Source organism: Callospermophilus lateralis, chromosome X (genome assembly GCF_048772815.1).
Source record: "Callospermophilus lateralis isolate mCalLat2 chromosome X, mCalLat2.hap1, whole genome shotgun sequence".
NCBI classification, from domain to species: domain Eukaryota; kingdom Metazoa; phylum Chordata; class Mammalia; order Rodentia; family Sciuridae; genus Callospermophilus; species Callospermophilus lateralis.
The window spans coordinates 23,889,376-23,901,984 of NC_135325.1; positions in this window are offsets into that span (position 1 = coordinate 23,889,376).

Genomic DNA, 12,609 nt, shown 5'->3' on the forward strand with positions numbered 1-12,609 from the left:
CACTTGTCATGATCAAAAGGAAATTGGAAGAAGGTCAAGTGTTATCATTGTCCTGTACATTGATTCAATGCTCCAGGCTTTGGGTGATTTACTGTAAATTCATTTTTCCACACCATTGTTTTTTGGAGGTTCATATTGTTTGCTAGTATGTGACTTATAATTTAAGGCACATAAAAGAAAGTTCTTATTAAAAAAGAGAGAGAGGAAATAAATACAGAACTAGCCATGTTGTTAAAAAGTTTAGGATTGAATAGTGTTTTTAGAGATTGGTTGCATTATAGTAGATAATAGCCAATAAAAGCATATGGATTTATCTAATGTCACATGAATATTTGTATATAACAAGCACAACAAAGAAAAATCCTAAAAATATGAAAAAAAAATTGTCTTACAATCTTGTTTGTTGTGCATTTTGATACTTAGGACTTAAATGAGGCTGCAGTGAAGGCATCATTTGATAAATATTAAGTCTTCATTATTTTTCATTTTAAAAAGCAAAAAAAAAATGTCACTGACCAAAAAATTCAGGGTACATAGTAGCTAGTTAGTAAACATTTAAATGAGTGCTTGGAGCATGAGTGAAACTAATATTTGCAAACTGGAAAATTCTCTGAACACAATTGTGATTTATTTCTGTGCTGATGGAAAAAAATATATTATTTAAGATTAGATGAATATCAGATGCAAATGTTCCACCAAGGTGCTTAATGATTATTTTTCTAAATCCTATATTAGGAAATTTTAAAAAATTTATTTTCAATATACAAGTCAATTTGCTACTCTCTTTCTACTTCTACCAAGCTAGTCAATGAATTTTAGCAAGTCATTTCTACCTATACTCTTGCCAGGTTAGGCAGAGACATTATTCCATGTGTATCAATGAAGGTACTTAGCATTAAATGGTGATTCTGTTATGTATCAACATTCTCCAAACAGTGACAGACCTTTGATTTAGAATTCTGAGTTGTGGGACACTGTTTCTTATGGGAAAAGCTGGGGATGCTCAATTTTCAACAACTGATTATAAGATATTGATCCTACCATATCTCAAGCCAATAATCCAACACAGCATGGGAGCAAGGTGCTTACAAAGACTGGATGTCTCTTCACACAGACATATAGAGATAAGAATATCATTTATCCCTGTGCACAGCAGCTATCATACACTTCAGAAACATTAATACCCTTGTGTGGATCAGATGTTTAAAGAAAGATGTGGCAGGATCACAGATAAGGAGGTTTTTATCTATAATATAATACAGATTCATATAATGTTTTAGTTTGTATACAAGCTTCTGAAGAGGAAGTACTCTTGACATATTTGTTTTTCATATATCCTGGCATAGGCTCACAGCAGGCTTTTACTACACATTCTTGCTGACTTGTTTCACTGTCTTGACTCCTGGGTAGCATAATAGCACACAAATAGAAAGTATCTGAGGTTATGACTGCTATATATACTGAGTGCCTTCTGGTTCATGGAAATGATCAGAAATGAAATGGAGAATGAAAGTAGGTATTTCTGTGCATGTTTGCTTGTGTGTGTGTGTGTGTGTGTGTGTGTGTGTGTGTGCGTGCACATGTGTGAGAGAGAGAGAGAGATGTTTTCCATCTGTGTTTCAGGAGCATATTTTCAGGAGCATATATTGTTAGCTATAGGAATTCATGAAAGGCATACCTAAAAGCATTTCTCCACCCATTTACTAATCAAATTCCCCTCAAACTTTTATAATTAAGAAATTAATATCTCACAGCATTTCACAATAAATATGTTAAATTTGGAAGCAAAACAAAATAAAAATTTCTTTAATTTTCGTTATAGTATTCTGGAGATAAAAAGAGACCTCAAATATCATGTGTCCCAATTTCCACTACATCTGACCATATACAAAAATCAACTCAAAATGGAACAAGGACAAAAATGTAAACCTGAAACTATGGAGAGAATACTTCAAGGCAAAAAATTTTGGATAAGACCCCCAAATAACAGGAAACAAAGGAAAGCTAGACAAGTGGGATTATATCAAATAAGAAGCTTCTGAACAGTAAAGGAAACAATCAGCTGAGTGTGGGAGGCCATCACGTCATGTGACCAGCGTTTTCCCCTCCTGATTGGTTTGAGGCACTGTGGGTCACCCCGGTGATCTGGATGCTTTTAAGTAACCGAAGGGTAGCCCCAGTCTTGAGGATAGAAATAAAGTAACCAAATGTGTCTTCATGCATAGGCATGCCTTCCTGCAGCCCCATGGGTCGAGCTATGCTCACCTGTTCCTTTGTGATATTAACCCCTTGACCTGTTTGGGATAGAATGTTCCATGGAAACTCCCTTTGTGTGTCCCCTTCTCTTACTCTGCCCTTGGGTGTGGCCTTCCTAGATGTCAGTCAACCTGAGGACAGCAGACATCATGAAGCTAGACTCAGCCTCTTGAAACCTGATCCCTTGCCTCATTTTGAAGGGCTTCTCCTCAATAAAAGGGATCAGCACGCACTCTCTCTCTTGTTCTCTCTTTCTGCAGACCCTTAAGGGTAAGAAGTGCTGTGACAGCACCCCCAAAGAAAAAAGTATCTCTGCCCCTTGTGTGGTTATTTCATGCAGCCCAGTTCCCCTGGAGTGACTCCTGAGTGTTTAAGTCGAGAGCAATGTGACAGCTGAGTCAAGAGTCAACCTACAGAATGGAAGAAGATTTATATCAACTATTCATCTGGCAAGGAGTTAATTATCCAGAATATATAAAGAACTCAAACAGTTCAATAGCAAAAAACAAAATAATCAAATTTAAAAATAAGCAAGTGAGCCAGGTGCAGAGGCACATCCTGTAATCCCAGTGACTTGGGAGGCTGAGGCAGGAGGATTGCAAATTTGAGGCCAGCCATAGCAATTTATCAAGGCCCTAAACAACTTAGCGAGACCCTGTCTCAAATAAAAAGTGAAAAATGGCTGGGAAGTGGCTCAGAGGGTGAATAATGGGATCAAAATACATTTGAAGGAGGGGAACTAGTTCTAAAGTTCTGGAGCACAAAAGGGCAACTACAGTCTACAACCATTGATTATGCACCTCAAAATAACCAAAGAAGAGTTTGAAGATTCCCAACACATAGAAATGATAATATTTGATTCCCAGAGGCTAGGGAGACTGAGATAGGAGGATTGCAAGTTCAAGGTCAACCTCAGCAACTTAGTGAGACCCTGTCTAAAAATTAGAAAAATAAAATAAAAGGGCTTGGATGTAGCTCAGTAGTAAATTGCCCCTGGGTAAAATCCCTAGCACCTGCTCCTTACTGCCCCTTCAAAAAAGAGAGACAGAAATGACAATATTTGAGATGATAAAAATTCTAATTACCTTAATTTGATCAATTCTATACCATGCATATGATGTGTATTGATTAATCATGGTAATTAGCATTTCCATCATCTCAAATAATGTCATTTCTCTTTTATTGGGGGGTGCCATAAGCACAAATATTATATGTTAAAAAATAATTTTGCTTTTTGGAGACTTTGTATTTCCATATGAACTTTAGAAATGTTCTCTAGTTTTGAAAAAAAAAGAGCCCTTGTTATTTTGATAGGGATTGCATTGTATTGTAGATCACTTCAGTAACGTGGAATTTTACAGGATATTTTTCATTTATTTGGGCTAGCTTTAATTTTCTTCATGAATGTTTTATTATTTTCAGTATATGTCTTTCACCTTAAGTTATTTCTAAGTATTTTACTCCTTTTGATGCCACTTAAATTGTATTGTCCTTCTAATTTTTTTTAGATAATTTCTACCTACATAGAAATACAACTCATTTTTTGTGTGCTAATTTTGCATTACATAACTTTATTGAAATCAATTATTCTAATTCTTTTCTTGGAAGAACTTAGGATTTTCTATATATGAGATAATGTCATTTACAAAAAGGGACAATTTTGTTCTTTTCTGTTTGAAAGTCTTTCTTCTTCTTCTTCTTCTTCTTCTTCTTCTTCTTCTTCTTCTTCTTCTTCTTCTTCTTCTAATTTAGTACTAAGGATTGAACTCAGGGGCTCTGGACCAATGAGCCACACCTCCAGCCCTAATTTGTATTTTATTTAGAGCCAGGGTCTCACTAAGTTGCTGAGGCTGGTTTTGAACTTGCAGTCCTCCTGCCTCAGCCCCCTGAGCTGCTGGGATTATAGGTGTGTGCCTTTGCACCCAGCATTGACTAGTACTTTCAAGATAAGGAGTGCTAGTAGGCATTCTTGCTTTGTTCTTAATTTTAGATTTAAAGCTTTTAGTTTTTTATCATCATGTATGATATTAGCTCTGAGTTTTCCACACGTGGCTTTTATTGCATTGAAGTAATTTCCTTCTCTTTCAAACTTGTTGAGATCTTATTATGAAAGAATATTAAATTTTGCCAAATGCTTTTTCTGTATGTATGAAAATGATGGGGCAATTATTCATTCAGTCTGTTGATATGCTGAGTCACATTGATTGATTCACAAATGTTAATATTCTTTCATACCAAGGATAAATTCCATTATCCCATTTGATCATAGTATACAATCCTTTTAATATGCTGTTGAATCAGGTTTGCTGATAGTTTTGAGAGGCTCTTACATATATGTTCATGAGGGATATTGGTTTGTAGTCTTCATGTCTTGTGTTGTTTTTGACCTTGGTATCAGGGTAATGCTGGCCTCATAAAATGAGTTTGGAAGCTCTCCCTTTTCTTGTATTTATTTTATTTTATTCTATTTTATGGAATATTATGAGAAGAATTGGTATTAACTTTTTTAAAAAAAATTTGTAGTTGTAGATGAATAACATGCCTTTATTTTATTCGTTTACTTTTATGTGGTGCTGAGGATTGAACCCAGGGCCTCATGCATTCTAGGCAAGTGCTCTGCCACTGAGCTACAGCCCCAGCCCTTAACTTTTTTTTAATGTTTGGTAAAACTCACCTGTAAAGTTACCTGATTCTGGGCTTTTCTTTATGGGGACAAAAGTGACATAGTTTTGGCAATAAAGAAGGGTCCTGGTGACGTGGTCTGGAAACAGTAGTTCCCTTAAGGGATTATAATTAACTCTATCTGGGGGAGGTTCTGTTATACCAGTTCCCATTTTCCTGAAGTTTGTCTTCTTTGGTAAGATTCCCCATGATTTTAAACAAGAGCTCCCTTGAGAAATTATAATTATCTACATCTTAGGGAAGATTAGACATTATGATTCTCATTCTCCAGAAGCTTGCCTCTCCTGACAATGTTCCTTATGTTTCTAGTTTTGTGATTCATGGATTCTATACTTAATATCTGCCTTTCATTGTCCTTTCTCCTACCCACCTGTTCATGGCTGACTAACCTAACAGTGTACATATTAAACATTGCTGATTGGCATTATAAAAGCAGTCCAATAACAGTTCATTTTCCACCTTTTGATTCTTGTTGGTGTTAACAACATCAAAATTCAGGAACCATCTATTAAGCACCCTTGAGATATGCCAATCTATTACACACTCCACAGAAGTTAATACTGATTTTAACTACTTGTGAGAGTAATTTACAGTTTTAAAGTGCACAATTGTAAAACCTGTGAAACAGTTGTTCTGATTGTGCTGTTTGTTATCATTTCATGAGATCACCTTACTCTGTTGGTGTCATTGATTCTCCACTAAGGAAAACCATGGTTGCAGTATAGACACAGGAAACCATGAATCAACCTTGGACATTGGGAAGTTTCCTTGTGCAGAAACAAGTCTGTTAACTCTCAGAGTCAGGTTAAACAGAGAGGCACATAATAGACAATGATGGTGGCAGCCCTTGGGAACACGAAAACTGGGAGAAGGTAGAGGCAGGGTACCAGGGATCTGACAGTTCATGGTGTTGAGACCAGGGCAAAAGGACAGTAAGTATAATTAATGAGTGATTGGATCAGGAAGAAGGTGCTGATTCAAAAGGAAATAAAATGCTAATACCTCCAGAGTACTTCCACCTCCTCACTTGTTGCCATGGTCACCTGCCTCCAGGGAATTGTCCCTTCCAAAAATGAATTGTTAATGAGTATCCCCTTGGTAGCTCTTTCCCACCCTTGGTCACTCTACCTTTGGGGCAGGATTGGAGGAGGGAACATGAGAAGAAAGAAACCTAAAATCTATAAAAGTGGCAAGATAACTTAGGTCTCCAAAGTTCAGAACACATGTTTTAGGAGTGTGCCAAGTGATCGTATGGGGTGCTGGAGAAAATATTCAACCTTCCAGTAACAATGTTCTATGTAAAAATGAAAAACAAGCTGATTGATATCTGTTTTTCACACTTGGTTTGCTTGCCAGATATTTAATTGTTACATCATATACTAAGGAAATCCTGGGCCTGTCCACAGCAGTAACTTTACTAGTTCATTTACTTTCAACATATTTTAACAGATTATGGATTTAAATATATTCATATATGTGACTGTAAGAATGGCTTTAGCCTAAGCAACTCCATTTTAAAATAATCCTGCAGTCTCACCAGGCACAAGCTGACAGAGCCCTCCAATATGTCATCAGGCATAGCCTGATAAAACACATCACTTTCCACAACCCTGATAAGAGTCAGAGTGAAGTCACTTGATATAAACATGTCATTTGTCTTAACTCTGATAAGAGTCAGAAGGGTAATATCAGGGCAGAAACCACCAGACCATACGTTCTGACTCTAAGATGTCACTAAGAAACCTGGTAACAGCTCATAGGGACCAAAAGGACACACAGGAGCTCCCAAAATTTAGTATAAATAATAGAGCAAATGAACAGACATTCAAGCCAGCCGACACTGATGCCCACATGCTGGAGAGCGTGATGAGGACCTGGACTGACATCCCAACTCTTCTCATCATCTGCCTGATCCTATGCATCATCCTCACCATTCTCAAACTCTGCAGCAGCCTCCTGACCATGGTGAGAACAGTGACTTCTCCTTATGACCCCAGGAGAAGCCTCCATCAGTTCCTGATCTAATCGCTGCGGTCTGAGTGTGTGTGCATCTGCCGGACTTAAGACCTAAGACTTAAGACTTTAAACCTACCACTTAAGCTTAGCATGCAGAAGGAATGTCTGTAATAGGTCTGTCACGATTAAGTATGTTTGCAGTGCTTAGAGTTAACTTAGAACTGTTTGCTTTGAATTGATTATGTGTACTGCAGTGCCCAGCATTAAGGGTTGTCAGAGTCTTCAAAATATTATATATTGGGATTAGGAATGGCATAATATCTTCTGTTTTCCACTGTGGCTCACTGATCAACCCCTGACAAGGCACCAAAAAAGCAGTTACTAGACATATCAATTTTTTTCTTTTAAAAAATGATTGTTTTTAATCTGCTAACTTTGTGGGGGACTACCAGTGACTGTCAGTAATTGCTACCTCAAAGGCACTAAAAGATAAACACACCTGCAATCTATTTGTGACTTTAATATTGTGGGGTTTTGCAAAGAATAAGAAAGTAGTTGTTGAAAATAACTTGTCATATGTAGAAAGTATTATAAAAAGAGTTTTCTGTTTGCTTCCATTTCTAGGTGGCTTTGCTGTGGAGAAAGATATGTGTCACATATAAAACGCTATAATCTGGTCACTTTAAAGTATAGACTCCAATTTTCTAATATTTAAAAATTACCCAAAAGAAAAGTTTCAGTGAAACGTCAATGTCTTTGATAATCTCTTAAAATTTCAAGACCCTTTGGTAAGTTTGCGAACAAATTCCCTCATCAGAGAAGATGGAAATTTTCTTGCCAAATTTCAATAAAATCCTTTCAATATTTAATAGTTATGATTACAAAAATGAGTTCCTTCATTAAATAAGTGCAGCCAATGACATTCTTCCTTCATAAGAATTGACTTGTCTTTTCAGCTATGATAGCTACAAAAACCAAGAATCAAAATGAACCGAACATAGAACCATAACCTTGAATATTGCACCATTAAGGGAATACCAAAGGTTAATAAATAAAGCACATTCAAGTCATACTGATCACACTGTTAATACAGAAAATAAAAATATTTTAAGGTATTATTTTATCTTTAAGCTATGGTATTTATTCACTATGTATACATATTATATTTATATTACCTGTATATCCCATATATATATTGTGGGTTCTTCTAAGTCTCTTCTACTATATCCTTCCTTTTACACTTCTGTGATTGACATTAAATGTATTGTTTTTCCAGATGTTGCTAATTCCTATGCTTCTGTTTTTTATGGTTGTCAATTTAAAGAGAGAGAGAGAGAGAGACAGAGAGAGAGACTCTCTTATTTGGAATCTGAAACCTGAAGCCAACTCAGTTTTTTGGATGTGTATTAAATACTACCTGGGCTGGGGTTGTGGCTCAGTGGTAGAGTCTTGCTCAGCATGTGCAAGGCCCTGGGTTCAATCCTCAGCACCACATAAAAAATAAATAAAATACAGGTATTGTGTTCAACTACAATTATATATATATATATATATATATATATATATATATATATATATATACACACACACACACACACACACACACACACACATTTTAAAATAAATAAATAAACATTACCTGGACTGAGCATGTTTTACTAGCTCTTTGTTAAATAATACTGATAAATAATATTGAAAATTTTGCAGAGGAGATCTATCTGCAGAGCCTAAGCCAGGCAGATGTGATGATCCCTGCCCTGGATTCTTGCTTGAGAGAATTCCTGGCAAGTTTTGAAACTTAGTAAAAGAATAACAAAGTTTATTAGAAGGGATAGAAAAAGGGGAAGGGGACACTCTCAAGGGAGAGAGTGGGTCCTCTCAGAGAAGAGAAGGATGGCACGCTCCTCCCCCCCGCCCCTCTAATTTTATTGGGGGTCCCAGGGAAGTTTCTAGTGTTCTCTTGACTTTTGACTGACAACAGTCCCCAGTGCTCATGCTAAAGTTCCAAGGCAACTCTAAGTCTCTTTGGCCCATGCTGACCAGTTCTATCTGGAACTTGTTCTTACAGATTTTATGATTATGGGGAATTATCCTTATTTCCCTGAGTTCTGGAATCTGGTCTGATTAAGGGTCACAATGTCCCCCACTTCAGGAAAACTTTGCAGGGTGGAACCTTTAGAGTCTCCATTCCTCTCACAGATAACAGGTTGTGTGCTGAGGAGTATAACATGTTCTATTGACAAACCAGGCAGGGCTGCAGGTAAATTGCGCTTTAAAAGAAAACCTATGGGAGTCAGCACGGTAAACCCAGTTTATAGAATTATCCCCTTATAACCTCATGTTCCCACCATTCATGTCTATTTGTTACCTATTGAGAACAAACAAAAATAATTCAGCTACTTGTTCCACAAAATGTTTTGTACTACAAAATAAGACTGAACCAACAAAAAAGTTGCTTTTCAAAACTAACAGCTTGCTCATCAAGGTTTCACTTTAGAACTCTTCCTCTTTGTGCCCCCAATTCAAAGATTTTTCTATCATAAACTCTGACCAATCCCCAAGAGCATCTCATCTTAGCAAGATCCATCTTTATGTCACTATACTCAAGTTCTAAATTCCTGTGAATACTGACCTCTGACATTTTCAATTCTGAGGGCCTATTAAGGCTCAATTTCCCCCTTAAGACAGTGAATCTAATCAACTTTGCTTTGCTTGGTCCACTGATTGTGTTTTGCTTGATAAACAGATGTTTTGGATGGTGTCTAAGAGTTCACTTTGGGCAGCATTTGGCCCCCTGGGCTGCAAATGTCCTGAGCATATTGTTTATCAGTCCCAAAGAAAGAACTGGGAGGACTCAAAGGAGAGGTTTTGGACATACATACTCATAATGGAGGGCTGCACTGTGCCTATAAGCAGGGGGAGTATATAGGATTGGTTGCATGACCAATATGGAGTGCTACAGATGTTTTATGAGTACATTCTTTTATTTTACAACCAAGTTCATTCTGTTTTGATCCTCAACTAAAGATCTGAGATAAAGGAAGTGACCATTTTCCCCTTCCATTTCCTTTATTATCACCTTCTTTAGTGTCCTTCTTACCTCACTGGTTAGTGTTTACCCCAACAAGGCAGTGCCCTTACATGTCTGGGTGGTTATCTTGGGCAAGAGTCAAGGTGGCTACAGGCCTTTGTTTCTTGCTTTTCATTCTTGAAAAACACATCCTCTCCTGCCAACAAATTCTGGGTGATTACAGTATTGTCAAGTTTCCTTTGTTTTCCCATATAACATCTCACTTGTCTTTATGATTTCTGGTCAGTAGTGAGAGTCCAGTTCAGCACTGTGATTCACAAGCCTTAAAAAACACGAGCCATAGTCTTACTGAGTACATTAAAACTCTTCTCTTTCAGCTTAAGATGGGATCCAACCAGCCTCACCTCTCCACCTTGATATTGGGGGGGGGGGGATAATGTAAGACTGGAAGATGCTGCACCACATGACACAAATCACCAAAGAGGTTTCCCCTTTATTACAAAAGGCTGTGTGTTTATATAGGTCTAAGGAGAGGTCGCAGGGCTGAGGTAGATAACAGGTCGCCCGTTTATTGGCAAGCTCTTCCATATGTCAGTTCCGGAGCCCAAGAAGTTAATTCTTATTGGGGCTAAGGCTTCCCACCAGCAGGATTTGAACATTGGCGCTGGCAGGAACGTTTCACGCTAGTGAAAGAAACAAAGAGGAGAAAGAGGGTCGTTAGACGCCATGTTGGGGTTTTTCTCTGGGGTGCTGCTACGGTTATATGTTTTCCCAACAGGTAATAGATAAGATCATCACATGGCAACAGCTTCTTCCAAAGAGATAGCTTCACAAATTTGCTCTTTCAAATCTGCTTAACTTCTCAGTAGCCTTAAAATGTCTCTAGGTTTGGGGCTGGGGTTGCGGCTCAGCGGTAGAGTGTTTGCCTAGCACATGCAAGGTCCTGGGTTCAATCCTCAGCACCACATATAAGTAAATAAAGTAAAGGTATTGTGTCAACTACAAATAAAAATGTTTCTAGATTTTTTTTTTTTTTTTTAAAAGTGTTTCTAGATTTGAAAAGTTTTGAAGCTCTTCTTTTCTTTGAAAATTTGCATTTTGGTCTGGAAATCTCACTTTGTATTATCATATTTATTGTGCCTCAGTCAAAGCTTCTAACATGACTTCTGGGTTTTCTATATTTATCTTCACTGATTTTATCCTAAATGCACAGGAGAGCTGGTCAAGATCAGAGACAAATTTCTTTTCTTTCTTTTTTTCTTTTGGTACCAGAGCTTGAAATCAGGGGCACTCAACCACTGAGCCACATCCCCAGCCCTATTTTGTATTTTATTTAGAGACAAGATCTCACTGAGTTGCTTAGTACCTTGCTTTTGCTGAGGCTGGCTTTGAACTTGTGATCCTCCTGCCTCAGCCTCCTAAGCCACTGGGATTACAGGTGTGCATTACCGCACCTGGCTCAAATTTCTTAATCATAAGTGCATCCCCCCTCACACACATGCTCACATGCACACTTTGTCTCAGGCTTACCTCTGGAGCTACTTCCTGAGAAATAGGTCGATTTTCCTACACAAGTAGACAAACACTTTACATTCTAAAAAGTGAGAGAAAGACAGGGAGAAAAGCAGCTCTCCCCACTCCCTCCTCAAAGGGTGTCCTTAAGAACTTAATGGGTTTGAATCTTAGCTCCAATTCATTGATATGCAAACAAAAACAAAATCTTTCCAGGAGCCTGTGCTTTTAAAAGGACCCAGAGACATGTGGAAATTCTCCAGCCTCCTTCCTTTTTGAAATGTGATTCCTAGAGAGGCAGCTACTGCAAGTTTCTCTGGTATCTTGAGAACTTAGTCAGAGGACCTAGTCAGGTCTGTAAACAACCCCTGTAAAATGTGAGGTTTTATTATCTCTTCAGATCAGATCAATTAAGGAGGCAAAGGACTACAGATCTAATTCTCAGGGTATGTAAAGAGTAAAGGATTTGAAAATGAAAATGGAAAATGAAAACTAACATCCTCAATATTTATATTTTATACAATTCTATAACTCAGGAGGCTAACACTTTTTATATGAGCACTGAGAAATTCAGAGAAGTTTTATTTTTCTACAGAGATATTCTGCTACATTCATATATTTGGGTTCACATGTCCCCAGTGTGTATTTTATTGAAAAGCATATGCTGTTAAAAATAATTTTATGGACCAATGATCTAACCCAGCATTTTTAATGCTTAGTGTACAGACAGAGCCACCTTGGGAATCTTGTTAAAATATATACAAGCAGATTCTAATTCAGAAGTTCTGGAATGAACTTTTAGATTCTGCATTACTGAAGTTCAAAGGAGATGCTAAAGTGGCCACACACACTTGACATAACAAGACTCCAGCCAGCCTCCCTGTTTCAGGAGTTGGATCAGAAATGTGAAGTTTCTGAGCTGGAAAATTGCAAAGTGAACAGCAACAAGAATGTAATTACTCATCTCGATGTTGTCTAGGCAAGGGGATGGATAGCAAGAATATGGGTCAGTGTAAGGAAGATTACAAGAATTGGTTAAAATCAAAATGGGGTGGTGGAGAAGGGACAGAAGGATTTCAAAGAAGGCTGGTTGAAGAATTGACATACAACAGGCAGGAGAAAAGAATGGATCAGAAGAGCAAAAGAACATACCAGAAAGATCACAAACAAGA